Raw genomic sequence first — 25,263 nt, forward strand, 5'->3', positions numbered from 1 at the left:
CTCACACATCCCAAACCATCAGTGACCCACCTCCGTGTTTCACAGCAGCAATAGTGTTCTTTTCATTGTTGGCTCCTCTCCAAATGTAGCGTTTATGGTTTTGACCAAAAACTTCAATCTAGGTCTGATCACTCCAAATGACTTTGGTCCAGAGGTTTGGGGGCGTGTCTGTGCTATTTGGCGTGTTATGAGCGAACTATTTTGTGGCATTTGTGTAAAAAAGGCTTTCTTCTGGCGACTCAACCATGCAGCCCGTTTTATTTCCAGGTGCTTCTTTATTGTACATCTTGAAACATTCAAACCACAGTTTTTCAGAGTCCTGGATCACAGCTGAAGTTATTTGTGGGTTTTTCTTTGCGTCCGTAACGATTTTTCTGGCAGAAATGTTTGTGATGGTGGTTTAGTGTCAACAGAACCCCTCACATTTGAAAAGGTTGACTGGCATCCTCAGTTCCTTGGATATCTTCGTATATCCCTTTCCTGTTTAGTACAGTTCAGTTACCTTTTCCCGTAGATCTTTAGACAGCTCTTTAGCTTTCCCCATGACTCAGGATCCAGACATGTCAGTGTAGCACTAGATGAAGGAATGATGGGAGCCCAGAAACTCCAAGACCTTTTGTGCACACATTGATTACAGACACACAAGTCACAGAGGAGGATGGTTACCTTTTGCTGTCATTCAAACCCTTTTGTATCAGCATGTGTGCCTGTTTTCAGAACAAAGTCATCAAGGTATGTAAACTTTTCATTTGGAAAGTTTCTGTTGTCATTCTGATTTTAAAAGATAAACAGAATTTTTTGACAATAAATGGCTTCACCCAACTACTAACTATGAGTGGAAAAAAGGTTTTTGTATTAATCACATTCTATGAAAAATGACCAATAATTCATAACTTCTTTCAGGGTATGTAAACTTAAGAGCACAACTGTAAACAGAGGAACTTGTCAAAGACCTGAAGAGGGCTGGGACGTGCCAGAGAGTAATGATAACTTTGGTTATCAAAACATCAAAGGCTGATACGAAAATAAAGGTTACCATAGCAACCTGTGGGACTGTTGTCTGTTGGGCTTCAGATCTCCCCAGTGGGTTAGATCCCACTGCGTAGCCCTTTCTTCATCAGTGTATAATGTGTGTTTGTGTGAACCAGTCGGCAAATAGAAAACAGTGGAGAAGTGTTTTGAGTACCAATTGGTAGAAAAGCTCTGTAGAAGTGCAAACCATTTACCATTTATTCTTGCCCTCTTCTGGGAATTGGGACACAAGTGTACCAAAGGCTCCTGTTTGTACATGTTGTTTAAAGCTTTTACAGCAAATGGTGTAGCAACAGGAATGAACTCAGACTCCATGTAGTACACAGTTATGGTGGTTGAACATTTAAGGCCTTTAAAACCAAATATATTACTTTTTCTGAGTATTTATGATTTTCTGCACCTGTCCTGCCCTGCTCAACAGTAATTCCTTACAATACTTTCATAATGCGCTTATATTCAAAACAGGATTTGTAGAGAACTCTTCCTTTTCTAGCTAATTTCTAAATTGTGAATAGTTAAAAACATTTAAAAAGGTCTAAAGACATAAATGACCTCATCTGAAAATAAATGTTCTAAACTTCAAATATAAAGAGAATGCTTTGGCCCTTGTGCTATCCTAGGCACTTTAACGTTGGGAGTTGGGTCATCTAGACCCACTAGACAGTGCTCTGAACCTTTTTTCTTTAATGATTTGTGATCTTCACTGGTGTCCATGGATTACATGAAATCTTTCCACCTTTATCCACCTTTGTCATGGTAGGGAGAACACGTCAATGTAAGGGTGGGGTCATCTAAGATAGCACAAGGGTTAAAACGTCAATGGTGTTGTCCTAGCCAGGTATCTATCTTTCCAATCCCACATCAACAACATCTACTGGACATCATTCTTCCATTTTTTTAACATCAACTGTCTCCGTCCTCCCCCAACACTGCTTCCATTTTGGTCCACAGCCTTGTCACCAGCTGAATTGACTACTGCAATTCTCTTCTCCTCGTTTCCCCCAACAAGTCCTAACACAAACTCCAGATGGTCCAGAACCCTGCTGCCTGGATCATTACCAGAACTACCTCACTACATCATTCCAATCCTACAGCTGCTTAACTGGCTTCCAGTCCAATCAAGAATTGATTACAAAATCCTTCTATACACCTTTAAGGCCATCCACAATCTCTCCCTTTCCTATCTGCTCTCATCAAAGTCGTCACACCTTCCCGTACCCGGAGGTCATGATCACCTGACTGCTCCCTTTCCCTGCCTCAGCACCATGGGGGCCAGGCTTCCAGCTGCTCTGCCCCCAAACTCTGGAACACTCTTTTACTGGATTTAACAAACTCTGACTCCATGTCCCCATTCAAATCCAAACTCACCTGTTCAGAAATTCAGATCTTTAACACCTCCTCATCCTTTCTATCTCTCCCATCTGTTTTTTTGTGTGTTTTACCTGTTTCATTGGTACAATGGCCTTAAGAGTCATGAAAAAGCGCTTTTAAAATAAAACATCAGATCATTATTTAAATTTCACACAGAAAGAACCCAGCCAAGATTTTAACCAGGACCTTCTTGATGTGAGGCGAGTTTCCTTGCCACTACACCACCATGCAACCCCATGTCTAATTATTATTATTTTTTTTCTTAATGTTACTTTTTAAATGTTTCATTCTTTTTTAGTTCCTTTGCGCTTACATCTTATTCTACTCCACAGTGCTGTTTAAATTTTCCCTTGGGGGCTAATAAAGTTTATTAAATTGAACTGAGCTCTCTTAAAGGCTTCTTTTTGGAAAGGCTGTCATCAACTGTCTGAATTATTCATAAATGTGGTTCCAAAATGGGAGAGGGTGGTGGTGGAAACGACTGTTTAAAAAAAGTAGAAGAATAATTTGGTCAAAGTAGTGGGGGACCCAAACCCAAAAAAATAGATTGAAATCCATTCGAATGTCCACCTATTAAATTAGTAAATGTCAACAGAAAGTTTCTTCATACAAACTTTACCATTTTACTTTGTTATTACTTTATAATTTCTGACAAATGCAAAAAAATGGAAACGAGTCCCTGGATCTGTGAGGATGGAGCTGTGATTACTGCAACCCATAAATGTTTAAATAAGCAATTAAAATGATGACGCTTATCTGTCCAAATGTCCACAGGCGCTGTAACAGCAGCCCGCAAGAGGAACGGCATGGGAAAGAAAAAAAGCAACAGTGCCAGCAGTTATAAAGATGAGTGATGTATGCAGCAGATGGAGGGTGTTTTACGACCTGTAGCTGCACTCCATTTAAGTGTGTGTAAAATTGATGGCCAACCATTATTGACCTCCGTAGTCACTACAGAACTGAAAGCTGTTCTTCCTCTCAGAGAGAGGAGGAGTTCTTTTTTTCTGTCTTTGACATGGAGGGACTGTGTGATTTATGCAATTTAGGTTTCAGCACCAACATTTTTATTGGTTCAGTCAAGCTCATTAACTTCGCCCGTGTTACTCTACATACATAGGCTTCACACAGATCTATCTCTGCCAGATTGTAGGGGTGTTTTCGACTCGTTCCAGCACGTCACCCATGCCAAGTCAAGTTGCACTTCCGACCTCAGTTTTATTTCTATTGTCACATGAAGTTGCTGGCCATTGCCTAACCCAACTTTGTGATACACAACATGAATCCACTGCTTCCAGAATACGATTATCAGTGTGTTCTTTCTTGCTGAATTACAACTAGACTACAGATTCCTCCTCACTGTCTGGAAGTCATTTGGGCGCGCCAGCGCTTCACCCACATTAAACAATAGCTGTCCTCCTATGGAAGAACAAAACATTGTCTTTGTCTAATTGACAGACTGAAGAATGTCAGGTTGGTTGTCGCTTTGTCCTGATCATCTGGTTCACTGGACAAAAGTTGTGTGCAGCTACTGCAAAAGCTCTATCACCTCTGGGTTTGAGTCTTGTTTGAGGAACTGTCAGGAGAACCTTTGTGGAAGATCTCAAACTTCTTCCTGGAGCTGCAGCAGGTTAGAAAAAGACTGTTCAGAGCCTCAAAAACAAATAATGAAATCAGCAACAAGCCACCAATGTGTCCAAGTGAAACAAATTCCACAAACAAGTGTGGGACACAAATCCTTCACAAACACAAGACTCATGCCTAGCAGGTGTGTTATAACAGTCATGACTTCCACCTCAAATTTCCACTATCCCTGAGGAAAAATCCAAAGCACTATACTCCCATGATGAAATCTAATTCACACTGGTTTTTCTTTTCAACCAACAGAAGCCCCACTAACACACGCTTAGTGTGTTTCTGCTATCTTTAACATCTTTTCCTGACAGCTTCACACTCTTGGCATGTTTGGAAAGGCCTGCTGCTTTGACAACAACTGCAAATCAATTTGTGTGGGTGTTCGCCAGTGCTTTGCAGCACAGCAGGACTCCCTGACAGGCCTGCCAGTGTTAAAGAGGTGAAGCCAATAATTAATGAAGCCACCCTCTCCGCTTGGTAACACCCATGCTCCACCAATTACCCGTTCTTGACTGTATCATCCCGGAAATGGGGTCATTTGAATGCCGCACGGGCCGTCATCTCGGATGGTGCCAGCTGGACAAACACTGGAAATATTTGGAAATTGTAGCTGGTCTAGATTTAATATCTGCCTCTTGCATTTCTTTGTCATTAAATCCACAATGTATGCAACCTGTGAGCTTTTATAACTCGGTTCATTTGCTCACAAAGCTGTGTAAGCAGTACTTAAGTAAACCAGTACCATACAAACATTATGATAATCCTGACAGGGATGGAATAGATTACGCCATTAGGATAATGCTCTGGGTGTTCTACCGTGTCCTCTACTGGAGTCATGCAGAGGTCTGGCAGTTGGCAGGTTTAAATTCAAAAGGGAGTTTGCTGTCTCCATCATTTAAGGTTGATGAGATGTAAGGACTTTGTAAAAAAAAAAAAAAAAAAAGGCTCATTGCATAATGTTATGGTCAGGCAAGCCGGTGGGGATTCAGATGTAGGGTAAAACCAGATGTGAAAGTCCCAAGAATTTATTAACCAAACTAGACATGAGCTGACATTGAAGACATAGGGAGTGGTTCATACAGGTAAGAGCTGTCTGCAGGCGAAAAATGTACTGAGCACACAGGTAGCCTGCACAAAATAGCAAGGTCATGGTCCGCTCGGTGAACCCGTAGAGTAAAAATGTTTGTGTACATTTTTTCTTCTGTATGGGCATGCTGCAAGAGACAGGTCCTAGGGAACACTTATATTGTATGAAAAGATACAGTAAGTAAGGGTAAAGTAAATGAGAGGCAGATGTGTCATGTGGATTTTTACTTTTTTTGTGTGCAGCCTGACTGTTAAAAATGAGCGAACTTGGGAGCCTTTCAGGCAGGCTACTCTAGCAGTGTTTTACTCGGTTACTCCCCTAGGGCGGTTCAGTTAATTAACCCACCTGTTCAGCTTCCTATTTAAGTCCAGGTGTGCAGTTGTTCATTCTCTTCCTTTACCGCGAGCGCTGCATTCTTCGCCCCACCCTCCTCCCCGGCTTCTACCTGTGAGCTCCATTAGGGGTAGTTATTACCCAAAATGTTTTATGGAAATCTTGTTTCATGGAATTGGATGGAGCCTTATGCAAAACTAAAAGAATGTGAATGCCAAACGAAAAGAATTTGAATGCCAAACTAAAGGAATGTAATAAATAAATATATTAACTGCATGAGTTGTCTGACTGAAATAAGGAAATTATTCAATCAGATCAGTGGTTGTGTGGATATCCTATGGGCACACACAATGTGTTAGGTGGTAAGTTAATGTGTTGTGTTGTGAGTTAATGTGTTGTGTGGTAAGTTAATTTGTTGTTTTGTGACCCTTCAGGGCCACCGTACATTTAAATGTGAAGCTAAAAATGGCATTGTCCTGATTAAAAGACCACTGGGAACGATTTTACAATAGATCAAAAAATAACCTGAGAGAGAGTTTAAGGACCCTTGCATTTCACCTTAAAGAATATAAAAATAATGGACTGCAGATCAGTTTCTTATACCACAGGCCAGAGGATGAAAAATTAGATGAAACCTTTCCATAATAGTAGGCTACTTTATGTCAGATCTCTTAGATTAGGTTAAAGTAAAATTCAATTATAAACTTAAATTTGAACATTTTTATGAAGGGAAACTGGCCAAAAAGGCAGCTGCTCTATCCTAAAACACAGTTACATGCAAACTATAAAACCTATTAGAAAATAGGTGCTCGACTCTAGTGCAGTGAAATGTCACTGTAAGTTGTGGCATCAAGCCAAAGCTTTTATCAGGTGGAGTTTAAACAAAGCTTGGAGGGTGGAGGACGTGCATGCACACACCTTTGTAGTTTAGAGCTGAACAGATGGTGGAGCTGCTGCTGCCTAATAATCCAGCACACCGTGTGACTCCATTCCTAAACACTTGTCCTGCTGAGCAGCACTGTGAGGAACAAAGGAACTACAGACTATAAAGTGGGTCATCCACTTGTTTTGCTTTTATTCTACAAAAACAAAATAAAGGTGAAATTATGTAAATTGAAATCAAATCAAATGCATTAATAACAGATGAAAAAGTGCTTTTACTGTGGCAGAAGGGGACAGAACAGACACAAAGCAGATATCTGGATTCACCAGTGAATAAATGAAATGTACGTGTCGGGTTCATTTGGCTTCAAATGCAGCCATCATACAACTGGAAATACTTTTTACAGGTCATTCAGTCATCTTTAGGGGGCTTTGTTCGTCTTTCTGGTTCAAAACATTGACTTTATATGAGAACTGGAGAGAGTGAGTTCTACGTCACAAATAGAAAATGGTTTACTTCCAGCTCCAACCAAATGCAATCAGTTCAGTCACCTTTTTCGCGATACTGACATCGCATATTGGTGCCAGAAGACGTCAGTAAGCAGTGATTGGTCTGAGTTGGTATAAGTTTTCGTTTCTATGGCAACCACTCTCACCAATCAGGAGCGAGCTGCTGAGCGACAGACGGATGAAGTTCAGAGAATGCAAGAAGCTTCTCCATGAGAAACACATCCGTTTCTCTCTGAATTACCCAGCGGTGCTGATGGTAAAAGCACCTCAAGGTTCCCGCCGGTTTGAAGACCACAAAGAAGCCTTGGCCTTCATCAGCTCTCTGGATTAATCGGGTTTGTTTTTTGCTTTTTTATTTTTGGAAAGAACATGCAAGGGGGAGAGGAAAGAACCCAAAACAAACAGAAAAGAAGGGAAAATCAATAATTCATGGGTTGCTTGGATCACTAGACCATAATCTGAAATATTTCACATTCAGAGTTTTCCTTACGAGCACCATTTCAGCAGTTCAGGTTGACAAGGGTCACCTTTTCTCTGAACCACAAAAAATAAACCAGATATTTCGAGATTTCTACAAGGGGCTTCACAGTTCTGAGTCATGTGCCACTAAAACTGACATTGATACTTTCCTGTTAGAGTTGCACCTTCCTAAAGTGACCAAGGGTCAACTTGAATGTCTTGACAGACCTATTACTATTGAAGAAATAGTTGGTGTTATTAAACACCTTCCCTCAAGTAAGGCTCCAGAGCTAGATGGTTTCACAGCTGAGTTTTACAAAAACCTCCCACAAGAACTTGCACCTTTAATGCTTAGAACTTATAATGAATCTTTTGACAAGCAAATACTTCCACCCTCACTCTCTGAAGCAATTATAACACTCATTCTAAAAAAAAAAGATAAAGATCCATCTGACTGCAAAAGCTACCGGCCTATTAGCTTAACCTCCTGAGATAGTAAAATTTTATCAAAGGTTTTGGCCAATCGGCTGGATTCCCTCATCCACCCAGATCAGGTTGGTTTTATACATTCCCGTTCTTCTGCTAATAATATCAGAAGATTAATTGACATTATGTGGGTGGTGAAGGATAGCAAATCCCCCATGGCAGCTATTTCATTGGATGCTGAAAAGGCTTTCGATAGGGTTGAATGGCAGTATTTGGTATAATTGGGCCATCGTTTGAATAAGAGGTAAGAAGAGATACCAGACAAGGTAACCCTTTTTCTCCCCTCCTTTTTGCCCTTGCCTTGGAGCCGCTGGCGGCCGCCATACGAAAAGAGTCCAGATTTCCAGGTATTGTAAAAGGACAAAGCTGTCATAAACTAATGTTGTATGCTGATGATATCCTCCTTCTAGTGTCACACCCAAGTAACTTACTCTCCTCACTGCTCCCAATAATAAACAGGTTTTCTGTTATATCAGGTTACAAGGTTAACTGGGCTAAGTCTGAGGCACTCCACCTAACTAGTCACTGCCCCAAAACTCTCTTTCCTACTGGTATGTTTTCATGGCCCGAAAGAGGAATCAAGTACCTAGGCATAACATTCCCACCATATTTGTACAATGTTGTAAAAATCAATGTTGAACCCCTCCTAGACAGAATGAAGATTGACATAGAACGTTGGTCTCAGCTTTATCTTTCTATGTGGGGTAAAGGAAATATAATCAAAATGGTCTGCACTCCTAAGTTTAACTATTTATTGCAAGCGTTACCAGTTCATATCCCTGTTACATATTTTAAACAGTTTGACAAGCTTTGTAATTTATTTATATGGAACAATAAGAAACCAAGGCTACACCCGAGGAAACTGCAGGATAGTGTTGAAAGGAGCGGACTTGGAATGCCTAACTTACTGTACTATCACTATGCCTTTTCTCTTAGGCATCTAGCACATTAGTTCCTACTAGCCCCCCCTTGGTTTCCTCTAGAAAATATGGCTAATTCCCCGCTGACACCACTGAGCTGTCTGTCAACTAATCTGGCTCCCTACTCCAAGTCACATCTTATCCTGTCACATCTTAAGGGTATATATAGAAAAAGTTGCCAAAATCTTTAAATTCCACCCACACCTTCACTTGGCTGCAGGTATCTGGCATAATCCCAAGATCTGCATAGGCAAAACAACCTTTTTCTGGAAGTATTGGTTCCAAAAAGTCGCTTAATGTTAGTCGCTTACATTAAGCGACTTATATGATATGAATAAACTCAAATCATTTGAAAAGTTAAGGCAGGATTTCAACTTACCTCGTCAAGATTTCTGGCGATATCTGCAGTTACGACACTTGTTAGTAACAACTTTCGGTTCTGCCACTACAGTCCCATCAAGTTGCAACATTTTAGAGGACATCAAGGTCATCTAAGATAGAGCAAGGGTTAAAAATGAATAAAGTTTAAGTCATAAAAAAAATAATTTCAGCATTCTGGGGATGGAAATTGTAGGATGTCTGTGTTTAAAATATTATTATCTGGATTAAACTTTATTCATGTTGATTATAAAGCACATTGTGCCAAAATAAATACCCCCCAGTGTTTTATTGCTTTGATATCTTTCAAGTCTATGATGAAGTGAATAAACTCATGTTGACAATAATTTATTTACATAAAAGAAATGACAATTATATCACTTTCACCTATGGTAGCTAAGTAGTTATCTAATTGTAGTTTATTTAGAAATGTTACTTTATTTCCATATTGTTTAAAGGACAAAAAAAATGTTTTTTCCTGCCTTTTTTGACCTTGAGTCGCTACCCCTCTAGAATCCTGTGTCCCCGTACATGCTGAAGATGTTGATCTTCAAGTACAGTAAAGTTTCACAAAACTGCTGGACTTGAGTCAGTAGAGTTCCCATATTTTTCAGACGATAAAGTGCACTTTTTATTCCGTAGAAAAATTAACAGTGCTCCTTAAGTATGAATTCAGGTTGTGTCTACTGACCTGGAACTAATTTTCTGTGGTACTTAAGAACCTGTCCAAACGTTTTAGTGGAGCTTTGGTAAACTATGAAACAGAATCCCTCAACCCTTGTGCTATCCTAGGCACTTTAAGGTTGAGAGTCGGGTCATCTTGACCCACTAGACAGTGCTCTGAACCTTTTTTCTTCAATGATTTGTGATCTTTACTGGTGTCCATGGATTACATGAAATCTTTCCACCTTTATCCACCTTTGTCATGGTGGGAGAACACGTCAATGGAAGGGTGGGGTCATCTAAGATAGCACAAGGGTTACTCGATTGATTGAGCGTTATGGGTACTGCAGTCAGTAGCATGATGGAGTGAGACGAAATGTACCTCAATATATTCAACTAAAAAAGTGAGAGTACTCTTTACTATTTGATGTGTTCCAACTGAACAATGTTGTGTTATTCTCAATAAAGTTTGACTTATCTATTGTGTTTCTCTCTTTGTAAAGGTTGATTATTGCATATAAAAGAGAACCTGAAGAACAACACAGTTTACTAGAAGAATTTCCCATCAACCCCTCTGACCAATTGTCCTAGGCATTTTGGGTAGTGTAGATAATGTGACTTATGTGACATGTTTTGTGTCGCTTAATGCTCCCTATAATGCGGTGCGCCTTATGGTCCAAAAAGGTATGGTAGACTTTTAGCTCAATTTTAAAGTATCATCCTCCTATAAATATTGGAGGATATTGGTGGATTTCTACCATTTAAGGCAGATAGAACATGTAAAATGTTAGAAACCTTTATCCGATACTTTATTTTCTTACGATTTAAACCAAGCCTCATTCATGAAATTGGGAGGATGTTCTGCATGTAGCATTCTAAATAGGTCTTCGGAATTTTCCGGGTCATTTACTTTTTTAAAAGTTAAACTTTCATGCAAGACAGCAGTCTCTCTTTATGTGTGGGTTGGAATTTTTGGTGTATTGCTTCTATAATAGCAGATTTCAGAAAGAGTTTATTCCGTTGGTCCATGAAGAATCCAGAAGAATTTGCTATAGCAATAGCTGCAAAAGGAAAAAGATAAAAATGGATTTTTTAACGTTTTAATTAACCCAACAAGCTTAAACCAAGACAAAGAAGAAGGCAGTGACTCCCATGCATGAAAAACAGAAAGTCTATGTCACAAGGCAGACATCATCAACTAATCAAGCCAATGGGTGTGTGGACTGGCAGCCGTGAAGGAGCAGATGGCATGAGACACACAATAACACATTTTAAGAAATTGTCCTAAAGTTTTATTTTTATTTTTTTACCGATTCAGATGTTGGTACCAGTTATCGGTTCTACAGCTGCAGATAAATATTTGGCTTCACATCTCACTCCCTAACTTAAGCATCTATGTTCTTTTTTTTTACAATACGTAAACACAACATTATCTCAGTAGATTGCAGTAGATTGTGATTGCAGTCACCAGACAGAACCAAACAGGTGGTGGATTGTTTGGATTACATTTGGTGCCAAATGTAGCTTTTTAATGAGCCAGAGCATGCTGAGCAAAAACATTAGCAAGGCTGTAACAATAATGCAGCATAATGCGTCAGCGTATGTGTAGAAATGCAGAGCCTGTTCACCTGTCAGAGGTGCTTCTTTTTAACATCCCAGCCTTCCATCCAGGTGCTTCTCGGGAAATTCAAAATACTACACAAACGTCTCACATTTTCTCCCAAATCTGATAACTGTGGCTCTCAAGAACTTTGTCAGTATGCATAAGATGCTGCTGCTGACTGACTGATTAGAAATTCATTTTGGTGCACTACACTTACTGCCCACTTAATTAGGTCCACCTTGCTAGTACTGGGTTGGACCCCCTTTTGTCTTCAGAACTGCCTTAATCATTGGTGGCATTGTTTCAACAAGGTACTGGAAACATTCCTCAGAGAGTTTGGTCCATATTGACATGTCAGCATCACAAAGTTGCTGCAGATTTGTCAGCTGTACATCCATGATGCCAATCTGCTGTTCCACCACTTCCCAAAGGTTCTCTATTGGGTTGAGATCTGGTGACTGTGGAGACCATCTTAGTCCAGTGAACTCATTGTCATGTTCAACCAGTCGGAGATTATGCCACTCTTCTTTTCTTTTTTGTTTCCTATTGTGTTACTTTGAAAGTTGTTGTTATGTAAACTCTACTTCAACAGAATTCAAGTTCCCCAGACTTACTCCTGCTCCTGTTCGCTCACCTTGGCTCCTAAATCAGACCATTTTTGGGAGAATCAGTGCATCCTGGGTTGCAATCAGACGTTCGACTCATAATCATGTTATATTAACATTTTGTTTTCCATAGTAATGGAAAGTTTTAAAGCCATTTCTTTCTAGAAATACATTTCTGCACTGACACGGGGGGTTCTCTGTTTGTTTGTGTTCGTCGATCATATATATATATATATATATATATGTGTACCCCCCCCCCCCCTCTCTCTCTATATATATATATGTACACCCCCCCCCCTCTCTCTCTCTCTCTATATATATATATATATATATATATATGTACGTTTATATATATCAAATTATATCTGTGGTCCACTCTAAGTGAACCAGAGTACCTGTTTTCTAAACATCCTCCGTGTCTTCAATGCAATGTAATGAGACACACACAGACAGAAATGTGAAGGTATCTGCTGTAAATCTATGACGTAAATTAATAACAGGAAATGATCGGCTAGTCAGTTAGCATGTAGCCTAATAGCCTTCGAATGTAAAGCGACTGAATGCTAAAGTTAATAAAAGACAAGTCCTGAATATTATTATTCCTATTCGACCCTAAACTACAATATCAGCTGTCTGTCAACCGACCAGCCAGTTGCCCAAATGCTGGCATACATCAAAGAGCTCTGCGGCGGAGCTAGTAGCAGCCTAGCAGGAGCTATCATATGACAAAGCAGCCTAGTTATCATAAATCTTTTGATATTTTTCTTATATTCATTGAGACGGTAATAAAGTGATCATTTTTGTTTTTCATGTTCCTTTTTTGAACGAATGTGAGTCACAGAGACACGGAAGTTACCGCTGAAAGCGGCTTTTGCCGGCGTACAGAGAGCATATCCGCGTGAATGACTTATGACGTGAATAATTATTGCGTTCGAACAGATACATTATTGCGTTCGAACGAAATAATTATTGCGTTCGCACGAGTTAATCATTTTGAGGGAACGGAATAGTATTTTGTGAGAACGGAATATTTTTTCGTACGAACGAGATATTAATCTGAGGGAACAAGATATTAATCTGTGGGAACAAGATATATTTTAATATCTTAATGTCAGGAAAAGGGCTCCGTATGTTACAGAATGATGCCAGTCTAAACATAAAACAAATATCAGGTTCAGAACTCGACATGGAATAAATTAAGCGGACTTGATTTGGAACAAAGGAATTTTCCGGCCTGAATACACCCCTATGCAAAAAGCCAAAAGAGAGTACTCTGAATGGATGATTTTCTGCTTCGTTTTTGATCAAATTTGACACTATAGTCCTGACAACAGAATATCTAAAACCCTTTGAAATTCTCTGAGAATTATTGTCCTTCAAATGTATGACAAACATAGTCTGCCAGCTGCTGTTGCAAACAAGAGTGGAGTTAGAAAAGAGATTTAACAGTTTTGTTCTCAAAGTTACATCAAAGGTGCACCTCTGAATGTGTTTGATCTGATTGCAGCACAAAGATCTGAGGCTTACAGACCTCAAATATTAGCTGATCACAAAGAAAAGCTGCTGTTTATGCTGGTTAAACATGAAAACCCCTCACAAAATACAAACAGATCAAAGGTCATGTTTAAGGTCAGGCATGCTTCGAGAATGTACGCACATAAGGCATTTTCACGTTAGCTATAATTTTTCTCTTCTTTCTTAGTATTTAGAGTCGAAATCTTACTTGGAACAAGAGCGTACAAAAGCATCTTTAAAACAGTCAGGACAAAGAAGAAAAGGAATTAAGCTACATCTTTTGAAACAGCCAAGAAAATTAGTGGCCTGTCTTTGGAATGAGCACAATGAGGAGTTTACCAGAGACTTCTTCAGAATAACCAGGAAAGAGGAGTCTGAATAACAACCTCCAAGGAAAAGGAGCAACTCGCTAACTTCCTTGGAACAGACAGTAGCTGCTTTTGCACCCACTAATGAGCATTTGGACAGGTGTGCCTAATAGAATGGCCACTGATTGCATTTTCTAATGTCAAAACTATGAATTCTTTTAATAATGACTTATCCAGACAAAACTGGAACTCTGTGTACAGAGAGAAAGATGTGGACATCGCTTATAAATGTTTTATTTTTTTAGAAATATTTAGCTCAGTTTACGGTAACATCTGTTCAATTTTTTAAATTCAAGAACAAATTTGCCAAATGCCCTTGGTTAACTACTGGTATACAAAATGCTTGTAAAAGAAAAATAACCTATATAAAAAAATTCTTAAAACAGAGGTCAAGAAAAGCATTTGACACGTTCAATCATGACATCCTACTTGACAAACTGTAAGTAGATGGGATGAGAGGAACGGCGCTAACTTGGGTCAAAAGCTATTTAACGGGAATAAAACAATTTGTCAAGATTGATTTATTTACATTAGAAACCAGAGAGATAAGTTGCGGTGTCCCACAAGGATCAATTCTGGGCCTGCTGCAATTCAATATTTACATAAATGATATATTCAATGTTTCAAAAACTTTTAAAACTCATATTATTTGCTGATGACACAAACATATTCTATTCTACAGACAATCATAGGGAACCTATCAATATGGTGAATACAGAGTTAAACAAAATAAAATTATGGATGGATTACAACACATTATCGTTGAACCTAGATAAAACCAATGTGATGTTTTTTGGTAACTACAATGCAAATTAAGAGCTCTCAATTAAAATAATAATGTCCCAGTTGAAAGTGTTACAGAAATAAAATTCCTAGGGATTGTTATCGATGACAAACTAAGTTGGAAGACTCATACAAACTAAAGTCTCAAAAAGTATTTCAATCATCAATAAATCTAAATATATATTAGAATACAAAAGTAGATATTTATTGTACTGCTCCTTAATACAACCATATTTCACCTACTGAATGGAATTTTGGGGGTATAATTATAAGAGTTCACTACATCCTCTCTTCTTACTTCAAAAACGAGCCATCAGAATTGTACTTAAAGCCTGATATCTTGATCAGAGAAAAAATTTATTTTATCAATCCGGACTTTTAAAACCTACCTTGTTGATCTTTACACCGCACAACTTTTATTCAGAGTCAGTGGGAAATCGTTATCATTCAATATCCAAACACAGAAAATGAAGGAGGCTACAAAACTGAGGGGATGTAGGAACTTCAAGACCAAACTGATAAGAACCACAAAGAAAACTTTCTGTGTGTGGCACTAAACTTTTGGAACGGGTTAGGTAATGAGCTCAAACAATGTTCAGATATCCAAATATTGAAGAAAATGTATAAAGAAACTCTGATTTTACAATATAAAGATAACAGGATTTAAGGATTAACAGGTGTTTGAATAATTCCAAATACATGTGTAAACTTGATTGTGGTGAAATAATCAAAGCTCTTTTAATTACAATCAATGAGTATTACATTGAGTAATGTGCAATAATAATTACTGAAATTATTTAATTGCAATCAATCATTTTCTTTACTTGATCTGCAATGTGTAGCAATAATTACTGGTTTAATGTGATAATGTGTTACAATGGTTATTACATATCAGTTACCTAAAGTTCAAATCATTAATGTTTACTGAAAAGATGAAAGAATTATTTCTGAGGATAATCAAAAAGCACTCGATTGGGTTTCTTGATAACTTGATTGCAATGTGCGGCAATGATATATGGATTAATATAAAATTGTATTCTGATTATAATCAATGAGTATTGCACATCTGTTACATAGTGTGTGATTTATGTTACTGTTTACTGAAATCATGAATGAATGTTTTATGAAGATAAGCAATTATTAATAGGCACTGGATTATGTCACTTGAAAAGTGAAAATCCGATCAGAACTGGATTATAAAAACTATGTAAAACCATAAAATAAATAACCTTGTAGGTGTGGCATTATATAAACTCACTTCTTCCCACTCCTTTTCAAGCAAGAATCTGTTTTTATTTTTATTTTCTATGCATTTCATAATTTCTGAGTCTTTAAATTCTTTTAATTCATCCTATTTCCCCATGCTGTATTTAAGTCAGAGATTTTTGTTGGAGCTTGAACATGGGGAAGGTTTAATGAAGTTTTCAGAGAAGAAAAAGAAACGGTTTACCGGAAGACAATCGGATCTGGTCTGAGGCAAGTGGAGCTGAAGCGAAAGCGATTGTGAATTTGATGTAGAGATAACAGGAGGAGTTGAAACTTTGTCTACCGACACTGCTCACTGGGAGAGTGAACAAATTTAATGAACACAGGGAAGGAGTTTTATACTTGACTAGACTCCATTTTGTCAACACAATTGTTTTTTTGGCAAATACAGCTTGGCACCGAGGAAGGTGCCAGCCAGCCTTTTCTTTCTCTCCATCGTTTTTTTTTTTGTAAATCAAATCTAACTTTCTAAAACAACGCAAAGGGTAATAAACCGCTCTGCATTGACAGATAGAATACTGAAGAAAAATATTGTTCTGGGTTTTGTTGGAAGAGACTCAATTTTCTTTCACAAAGCTATTCGCAGGTTTCTTCTGTGCCTTTCTTGTCCAAAAAAATAAATAAATAAACAAGTGAAGCTATGCAAATGACTTAAACAGGAATAGAAAAGGGCTTCCTGCAATGTGAAGGTAGGTTTTTGACACTTCTGCTGCAACTGAAAGAATAAAAAGTGACTTTAAATACAAAACATAATCAGGATAAGCAAGATTGATCTCAAGGACACTAAAAGAACAACCATTTTCTTTGGTATGGCATTGAAAGATGAATCAGTGTGAGAATTTGCAGAAGGTTCCAGTGTCAAGGGCCACACACTGTGTGGGATGTAGCAAAACATGTGTCTCATATTTTGAAATGAAAATCACACACAAATTTGCTTTGGTGGATTTGCGTGAAGTCATTTGTCCACCATATCTGCTTGTTTTTTCCAAACGTGTGGTAGCTGTGTAACTTTTAGGACGAGAAATACTTTTTCAGACTACAGAAAGTCTTTTCTAGACATGAGTTGCCACTGAACTGGTTCTCTTTTTTTATCTTGGAGTTAATGTGACATAGTCTGCTGGTTTTGTATTGTGCCCTCACGCTACGTTCACACTGAGATCGGCAACACACATTCAAGCAGCCACTTCCAATGAAAAGTCCACGCAGGTAAATGCAAGTTTTGGGTTTCCACGTTCAAAAATCTCACGTTCATGTGTTGATACACACATTTTTAAGTCAGTTTTTGGGCCCTATGTACAAAACACATGCTCATTGAACATGCATTGAAAGTTAAACCAGTTCAACTTTAAAAAAATCAAGGAATCAGGTTTAGTAGGGACACATGGGTAACGTCTTTTTTAAGACACAAAAGTACCAACCGCCTGAAAAATGATCATAAAAGAGAAATTAATAATTGTGGTTTATTCCAGGCCAGATTTAGACGACACCAAGTCTTTCATATATCAGCATAGAGTTGTGAAAAGAAAGCCTGGAGACAGATTAACAAGATTTCTACAATTAATAGATGAACTATAATTTGCTGTATTTTATTTTTTTCCAACACTGTATAGGTAGTGATGTGATGTTTTGTATCGTGGCTTAAGGTGTGTCGATTTTGGCTTCTTCTACCCAGCAGGTTCTTCCTTTTTGGAACACGAGAGGGGAGGAGTCACTCAGTCCAGTTCTGATATACGGTCAATGGGTCTGACGGATAGGCTTGGTTAACTGAAAACAGCTGAAAACCAAAAGAATTGTACAATCCTCACAGTTTACACAGTCGAGCAAACCCAACATTTCCGGAAAGGAACAACAGTGGCTTGTTTGGAAGTCTGGGGAGAAATCTGGCTGTTCTTGTACTGATCATTCATCACATCAGCAAATCTCCACCACCTTCCTTCATCACATTTACATACAACAGTAAAAGATTCTAAACAAGCAAGAGGGGTAAAAGGAAGCTGAAAAATTGTTTACATGCAGAGGTATAGTGGATTCCTTTAACTCCAGTTCTGAGTTGACGTTTTTCTTCAGTCATTCATTCTGTCTGTTTGTTTCTTCTTGATTGCTTCTGCAGCTCATCGTTCATGTCTCCCAGACACTCGTTTGCACGTCAGCGGAGTTGTTGCTGTGTACAGCGTGTCCTCATTACTAAAACATTAAAAGTGGTGCATTGATGCCTCCTGACAGTTCTGCCTCGACTCAGCTGACACTGCCTCGGCGTGACATTCCTCCAGGATCCAGGCACAACCCGTCCTTTCGACTTGACTGCTACACCTCCGAGCAGAATGGTTGGAGAATTGGGCTGTGTTTGAAATCAGATGATCTCCTCCATCCCTGCTGCAAACACGTGCTGCAACTACGTCCAAACTCTTACATAACCACTTTGCCGTTAGCGGTTTTCTAATAGTACATTGGCTTGCATTTATGACACGGGAGACACGCATGTGACGATTAGCCGTTGCTGAATTGTGTTTAGATTTATTTTGGTTTCATGTCAGCTGGTGACATCAAAAGCTTTTGGACATTTTTAGTTATACACAGGCAGTAAAACATGTAAACAGGTTGCTAAATAAGGATGAGGAGGAATCGTAGGATCTTTTTATGTGTTTTTCTTTTTCCTAACATCACAGCAGACTTGGCTTTGACCTTCTGCCTAACTTGGGGCGATGTTTTGAAAAATAGACTGACCCCACGATCCTTAGACTGGTTGCAATTTTCCTCCAACGTCAGATCAATTTTAGGTCAGATCATCAGCGCTTCAGAAGCAAAACACTCATGAGAGCTCCACATTTAGATAAATGCCCAAGATTTCTGTCTCAAAGCCTCTTTCATGTTGCTGTTGTGGAAAAAAGGCACAAACAAGTTGCGTTTGAGGATATCTCATGGTGACTCCCTATGTGTGTCCATACATTGTGCACAGGCAGTTCCAGTAGTTAAAAGGAGTGAAGGGTTGCACACAGGTGCTAGAGGTAGAGAAACAAAATAAGGCATTAGTCACACTAGTACAGCGGGCTGACCCATATGGGTGCTACAGGTTTTTGGTTCTCTAGGCCTGTTTACATGGAGGGTCATAGAGAGGAGGGGTTGCAGGTGTGTCCTGCAGTTCCCTTAACCTCTTCAGACCTGGCGTCCACTTGCATAAACATCATATTTTGGGTTATTTTACCACGGTAAATAATGCTACTTAACTAGGATATATATAGGAGATGTGTGTAGAGGGTTAGCTCAAATTTAGAGCTTGGGTCTCAAGAGATGGAGGGACGTCATGAAAATGGAACGTACCATTTTCGTGTGTGTGGTAAGAGTATCGTGACATGTTTGTAAGGATAGAGTAAATTACACTTACACCTACTGTGATGCTGTTGCACAGTGGTTAGAAAGGTGTGTGTACTGGTACTGATTGTACGTTCAAGGTGTGTATTCGATATAGAAGTGTCTCTAGGATGTCCCAGTTATTGCACTGTGATTGCCTATTTTCCTCAATTCTCCCAGTCAGACTGCGTGCCATGGATGCCCAAAGAGTGCGCACCTTTTACTTCAACAGCACTTATGGGCGGAGTGTAGATAGTTCTTTAACTTAACTTTAGCTTACGTGTTGTTTAAGTGTTCACTACAACCTGTTTCCCGCAGCATGGCTGTAGTAAAACATGTATAAACATTTTCGCTTCACGGGCTCACCGATTTTACCATTTTTTGTGGAACACCTGAGTGCCCATTTGCCCATTTTTCACCCCGCAGACAACCCGTACCCACCCTCAAGTTTGGATACCTGCGCAGGTGTGTCTTGCAGTCAAGGTTCATTTGACTGCTCTTACAGGTGGATGTGGACTGTCTGTAGATAAAAAATGAGCAAATGTTTGCGGCGCACACAGTTTACCTGCAGGAAATTTGAAAATTCTAGACAACCTGTTAAATCAGTAAAAAAAATATTCACGCATATTTTTTTACAGGCAGTTTTTTTTTTTTACAGTTGTTGCTGTTCACATGATATGTACACGCGTCATGAAATTAGAACGCATTATTGTCGTGCGTGTGGTAAGCATATTTTGAAGGATTATATTCAATATTTCAAAGCTTATGAAACTCATATTATTTGCTGATGACAGATATATATTCTATTCTACAGACAATCATTAAGAACTCGTTAATTTGGTAAACACAGATTTAAACAGAATGAAGTCATGGATGGATTACAACACAATATCTTCAAACCTAGATAAAACCAATGTGATGTTTTGTGGTAACTACAATGCCAATACCGAGCTCTTAATTAAAATAATAATGTCCTAATTGAAAGTGTTGCAGAAATCAAATTCTTAGGGATTGTTATTGATGACAAACTAAGTTGGAAGCCGCACATCAGACTCATACAAACTAAAGTCCCAAAAAGTATTTTAATCATAGATAAATCTAAATATATATTAGAATACAACAGTAGATATTTATTGTACTAATCTTTAATATTACCATATTTCACCTACTGTATAGAATTTTGGGGGAATAATTAAAGGGGGTTCACTACATCCTCTCTTTTTACTTCAAAATCGAGCCATCAGAATTGTACATAAAGCCGTATATCTTAATCATACAAATTATTTTATTTTATTAATCCAGACTTTTAACCCTTGTGCTATCTTAGATGACCCACCCTTACATTGACGTGTTCTCCCTACCATGACAAAGGTGGATAAAGGTGGAAAGATTTCATTTAATCCATGGACACCAGTGAAGATCACAAATCATTGAAGAAAAAAGGTTCAGAGCACTGTCTAGTGGGTCTAGATAAACCCACTCCGAATGGTAAAGTGCTTTGGATAGCACAAGGGTTACAACTTTATGACCTTGTGGATTTTTACACTGCGCAACTTTTATTCAGAGTCATTGGGAAATCGTGACCATTCAATATCCAAAAACAGTTCTTAGAAAATGAAGGAGGCTACAAACTGAGGGGATGTAGGAACTTCAAGATCAAACTGATAAGAACCACAAAGAAAACTTTCTGTGTCGGTGTGTGGCACTAAACTTTGGAACGGGTTAAGTAATAATTACTGAACTCGTGAATGAATGTTTTCTAAAGATAATCAATTATTAGTCGGCACTGGATTTTGTTACTTGAAAAGAATCTATTGGATCAGAACCAGATTACAAAACTGTAAAACAATAATTCAGTTGGGGTGGGCTATTATAAATTTGCTTATTACCGCTCCTTTTCAAGCAACAAATCAAGCTCTACTTGACTTTAGTTAATGATCACTATATTTAATTAAGAAAATTTGATTTAAGTGACTTTTTTGTTTTGTTTTATTTTCTGTCTTTTTAATTCTTTTTTTAATTTTTAAATTCTTTATTGCTTTGACTACAATGCTTGAAATTAATCAAATCAAATCAAGGATTCATAAGGATAATGTAAGTTACACGCACTTATGATGTACGAGTTGGATGTCCTTTACGCCAGCGGTCCCCAACCTCCGGGCCGCGGACCGGTACCGTCCGTGGGTCATTTGGTACCGGGCCGCACAGAAAGAATAAATAACTTACATTACTTCCATTTTATTGATTTCGGAACCTGAAAGATGTTTTATTTGGAAAATTGCCCGATTCTCTGTTCCATCCGTCTATGTGACTCTTGACGCAGGCCAAGGCGCTCTTCTCGGTCACGTGAAAGGTTACCGCTAAAATAAAACCCAGGACCTAGCAAAATGAATAAAAAAACCAAACGTCTTTGGAAAGTTTCTTTTCCAAGGGGAAAACGCCCAGCCAGGAGACAGAAGAGGAGCCTTCAACTCCCCAAAAATGAAAGCTACATTTAATAGACAGTCCTTCTTTTTAACACCATGAGTGTGGGGAGGGGAGAGGATGATGGGGCCTGTGCAATGTACTATGTCATGCATGTCAACATAAAAGCTCAGAGTTTGTTTTATCATGTCTCTTTGCCTCCTTCATCGTAGCGTTACTACAGTAATTGTCCACCTCAGCTTAAAGGCTGGCCCGTGAAAATTTTGTCTGACGTCAAACCAGTCCGTGGCGCAAAAAATTGCTTCATGAAACACTCTGGTCATTAGCAAAGCGTTAGTCTGCAGGTGAAAAATGAAACCTGTACACAAAGGGCATGCACTCATCACCTAAGCAGGCCCCTTGAAAGCTGCTGTTGTTTCTTTCCAGAAAGGTTGGTTTGCTCGAGCGTGTAAGCTTTGAGGATTGTGCACTTTGGTTTGTTTTCAGCTATGTTTTCCTGCTTTTTGTCATGTTTTGTATACGTGTTTACAGAAGTCACTATGACTACGGCATGTCCATAGTTAAAAATTGGATGAAAAGTTTCACTCTACAGGTTCACTGAGGGATCTGTGATCTTGCAATTTTGTGTGTGCCTTGAAGGGGTTTGCCCCATTTTCACCTACAGTTTTGGCAGTTGAGACTAAGGCCTTAAGTTGTATACTGATGTTTAAACAACCTGTTATCTCAAAAGAACATATGCATCTTAAAAGTCCGATTTAGAAAAATAAGCATTACAAAAGCACCATGTCCATCTGTTTATAGATAGAAGTGGCTTTGTTCACTGCAGCTTCAAGAAGCAGCCTGTCATACACCACACAGATCTCTGTTTGGCTTACCCTGACAGGCGCAATACATCACCGCTGCTCATGTTGGCTTAGCTTTCAGCAAAACTACAGCAAGCTCGCTAACTTTTCCAAGGGATGAGTGCTTCTCCGCTTCGCCCCGTCTCCTCTGGCTCGCTGCTTCTGTCTTTTCAAGTGGCCTTAATGCCTTCTGCTCCTCTGTTTTTTTTTTCCTTTGCTTTGTTTGGGTTTTTTGTTCATTCTGAAAGCGTTAAGCCTTTTGTCTCAAGTCTTCTTCCCTTCTGTTTACATTCTGCTTCCCGTACAGAGCGCTGAACAGCTGTTCTAATTACTGTTGATTGCTCACATTTTTGTCTGCGTAAGTGCTTTAAATAAGATTTAATCTGGTTGTTTTATCAGCATCTGTGGCTTGAGTCAGGAAATTAGTTTGATTGTTGGGATTGGATTCAGCTCAGGCCAGTTTGGATCTGTTGCAGACACAACTGTTTTCATTCAGGCTCAATTATTAAAAGATACTGAACAAAAAGTACTGGAATTCTCCACTTTCATACCTAAAAAAATCCATTTTGATGGGAAAAACATATGTCTCCCCCGTCTTTCTCTGTTTGACAATGGCTTTCACATGAGGATCTAGAATTGGCAGGCTGTCGACAAAGGGAAAACACTGGGAATGCACACTAACCCAGTTCCAGTCATCTAGAAATGTACCTTTTTCTTTCCAGCTGCCACTTTCTTGTCTTCTGCTTCAACAGCAGCCGCCTCACAAAGGGACAGCACAGGTACAAGATAACTCAGGTGACTCAGTTCGCTATAAATAAGTGACAGGATTTCAAGTGAAGCCATAAAAAAAGAGCCGCTTCACACATTTCAGTGCTGCAGAGGTTGATCAAAAAGAGCAGAAATAATAGCAGTGTTTCATAACATAAGAAAAATAATGATGATGCCAACGTCTCTGTGAAGATGCTAAAAATATCACATTTTATAAAAGGAAAGACGGAAAATTTCTACTATGGATGAATACTGCAGGTAAAAGGTGGACAAACTAGTAATTGAAATTGAAGGACATTTTGAGGTTGTAAAGGGAAAATGTTCACGCACAAATAAGGGTTGGTAAGGTAAGGGTTAGTGAGGATGAAGTAGGTGAGATGTAAACATGTTGTACAGATTTTTTTTTGTTAAACTCCCCAAACCTTGCGCACCAGGGGGATTGTTAGAAATGAAGATAGACATTCAGAGTGTAGTTTGTGTGGGAATGCCACAAGCACTCACATATCATGTCCACATCCCGTGCGTGCATCATTGGTGTGCGGTCAGTAAAGAGGCAGTAGTCACATCTAATTACCACTAGGGCATAAGGTCACTGTCATACAGTGTCACCCATAAGTTATTCGTAAAATGGAAAAACTTTTTTTTTTTAGAATAAAATGACTCATGTGACCAACAACTTTGCACAGGTTACATCAATTTTCTTAACCCGTTGTGGCCCCGGGGTTGTTGGAGACTGTCCTGGCTAATGTTGCACCACCCTGCCCCTCAGCCTGTCACATGGCCCATGGGGCTGGAGCGATCACGCTGGCTACGCCGGTCGGGCCATGTATGCTGGCTGGACTCCAGACAGATAGCCACTGTCGGAGCTCTTTTGCTTGCTCTGCTGGCACCCAGGTGGTTTATAGATAAAAAATGGGGATATCTGTGTGGGGGCACACACTCGGTCCAGTCCTCATATAGTCAATGGGTTACATGCCAGGAGTGTGCACTTATCACTTAAACAACACTTACTGGTGGGGGGGGAGCGGCTGATGAGATCAATGCTTTCGTCACAGTTTTTCTTCAATATGTACAGTAATGAGCTTGAATTTACTTAAAACCTTACTTATTCAGTTGTTTGTAGTGTTGCCAGATTGGGCAAAGAAACGCTTAATTTCAGCAAAAACCTGCCCGATTTGAGTGGGAAACTGTCCATTCTGGCAACCCTATCTGACTTTGTGAACAGCGCACCCCCCCTCTCTCACTGCTGCTGTCACCTTGCCCCTCTCCTCCCTGCTTCATCGGAGAACAGAGTAAGTCATTAAAGAGCCACATATTTGCATGAAAAGGCAGAATTTTTGTTGTTGTTTATATTTTTACATTTATTTAAACCACCAAATGACACATTTCACACACCTAGGGGCGTGACAACTAATAGAACTTTAACTTATTAATTTTACAGTGTTGCTTTTATTTCCTTTTTTACTAGTGACTTTGTTTATTACTGCCTTTTCTTAGAAAATACATGTATGTAGTGCTGTTTTTTTATGTTTTTACGGCATTGTAGTTTTTTCTTTTGTTTGCAATGGTTACTGTTTTAATATTATTACTTTTTTACTATTACTAATACACATGTTCTATTTTTGATGCATGTTAAGTTCAGATTGTTGTAATTACTTTACAAACATTTTTATTTGCCAAAAGTCTCTGACCTGTGTTTTATTATACACTTAATTAACCAAAACTGTGTTTTTCCAAAATGATTCTATGATCACATAATTTCAAGGAAAAGGTATCGGTATGTGTGTCAATTATTGCAATACTAGCCCTGTAATTCATTGGTATGGGATCGATACCCAAATTCCCAGTAATTCCCAAATTCCCAGTATCGCCCACCCCTACTAACTGGCTCCTTGTAGAGCGCACAGATTTCTGGAGGGTTAAAAAAAGAAATCTGTACCACACACCTGCGTCTTACCTAAATCACCCTTACGTGTTTTTAAAGTGTT

Source organism: Oryzias latipes, chromosome 24, assembly GCF_002234675.1.
Source record: "Oryzias latipes chromosome 24, ASM223467v1".
In the NCBI taxonomy this organism is placed as follows: Eukaryota; Metazoa; Chordata; class Actinopteri; order Beloniformes; family Adrianichthyidae; genus Oryzias; species Oryzias latipes.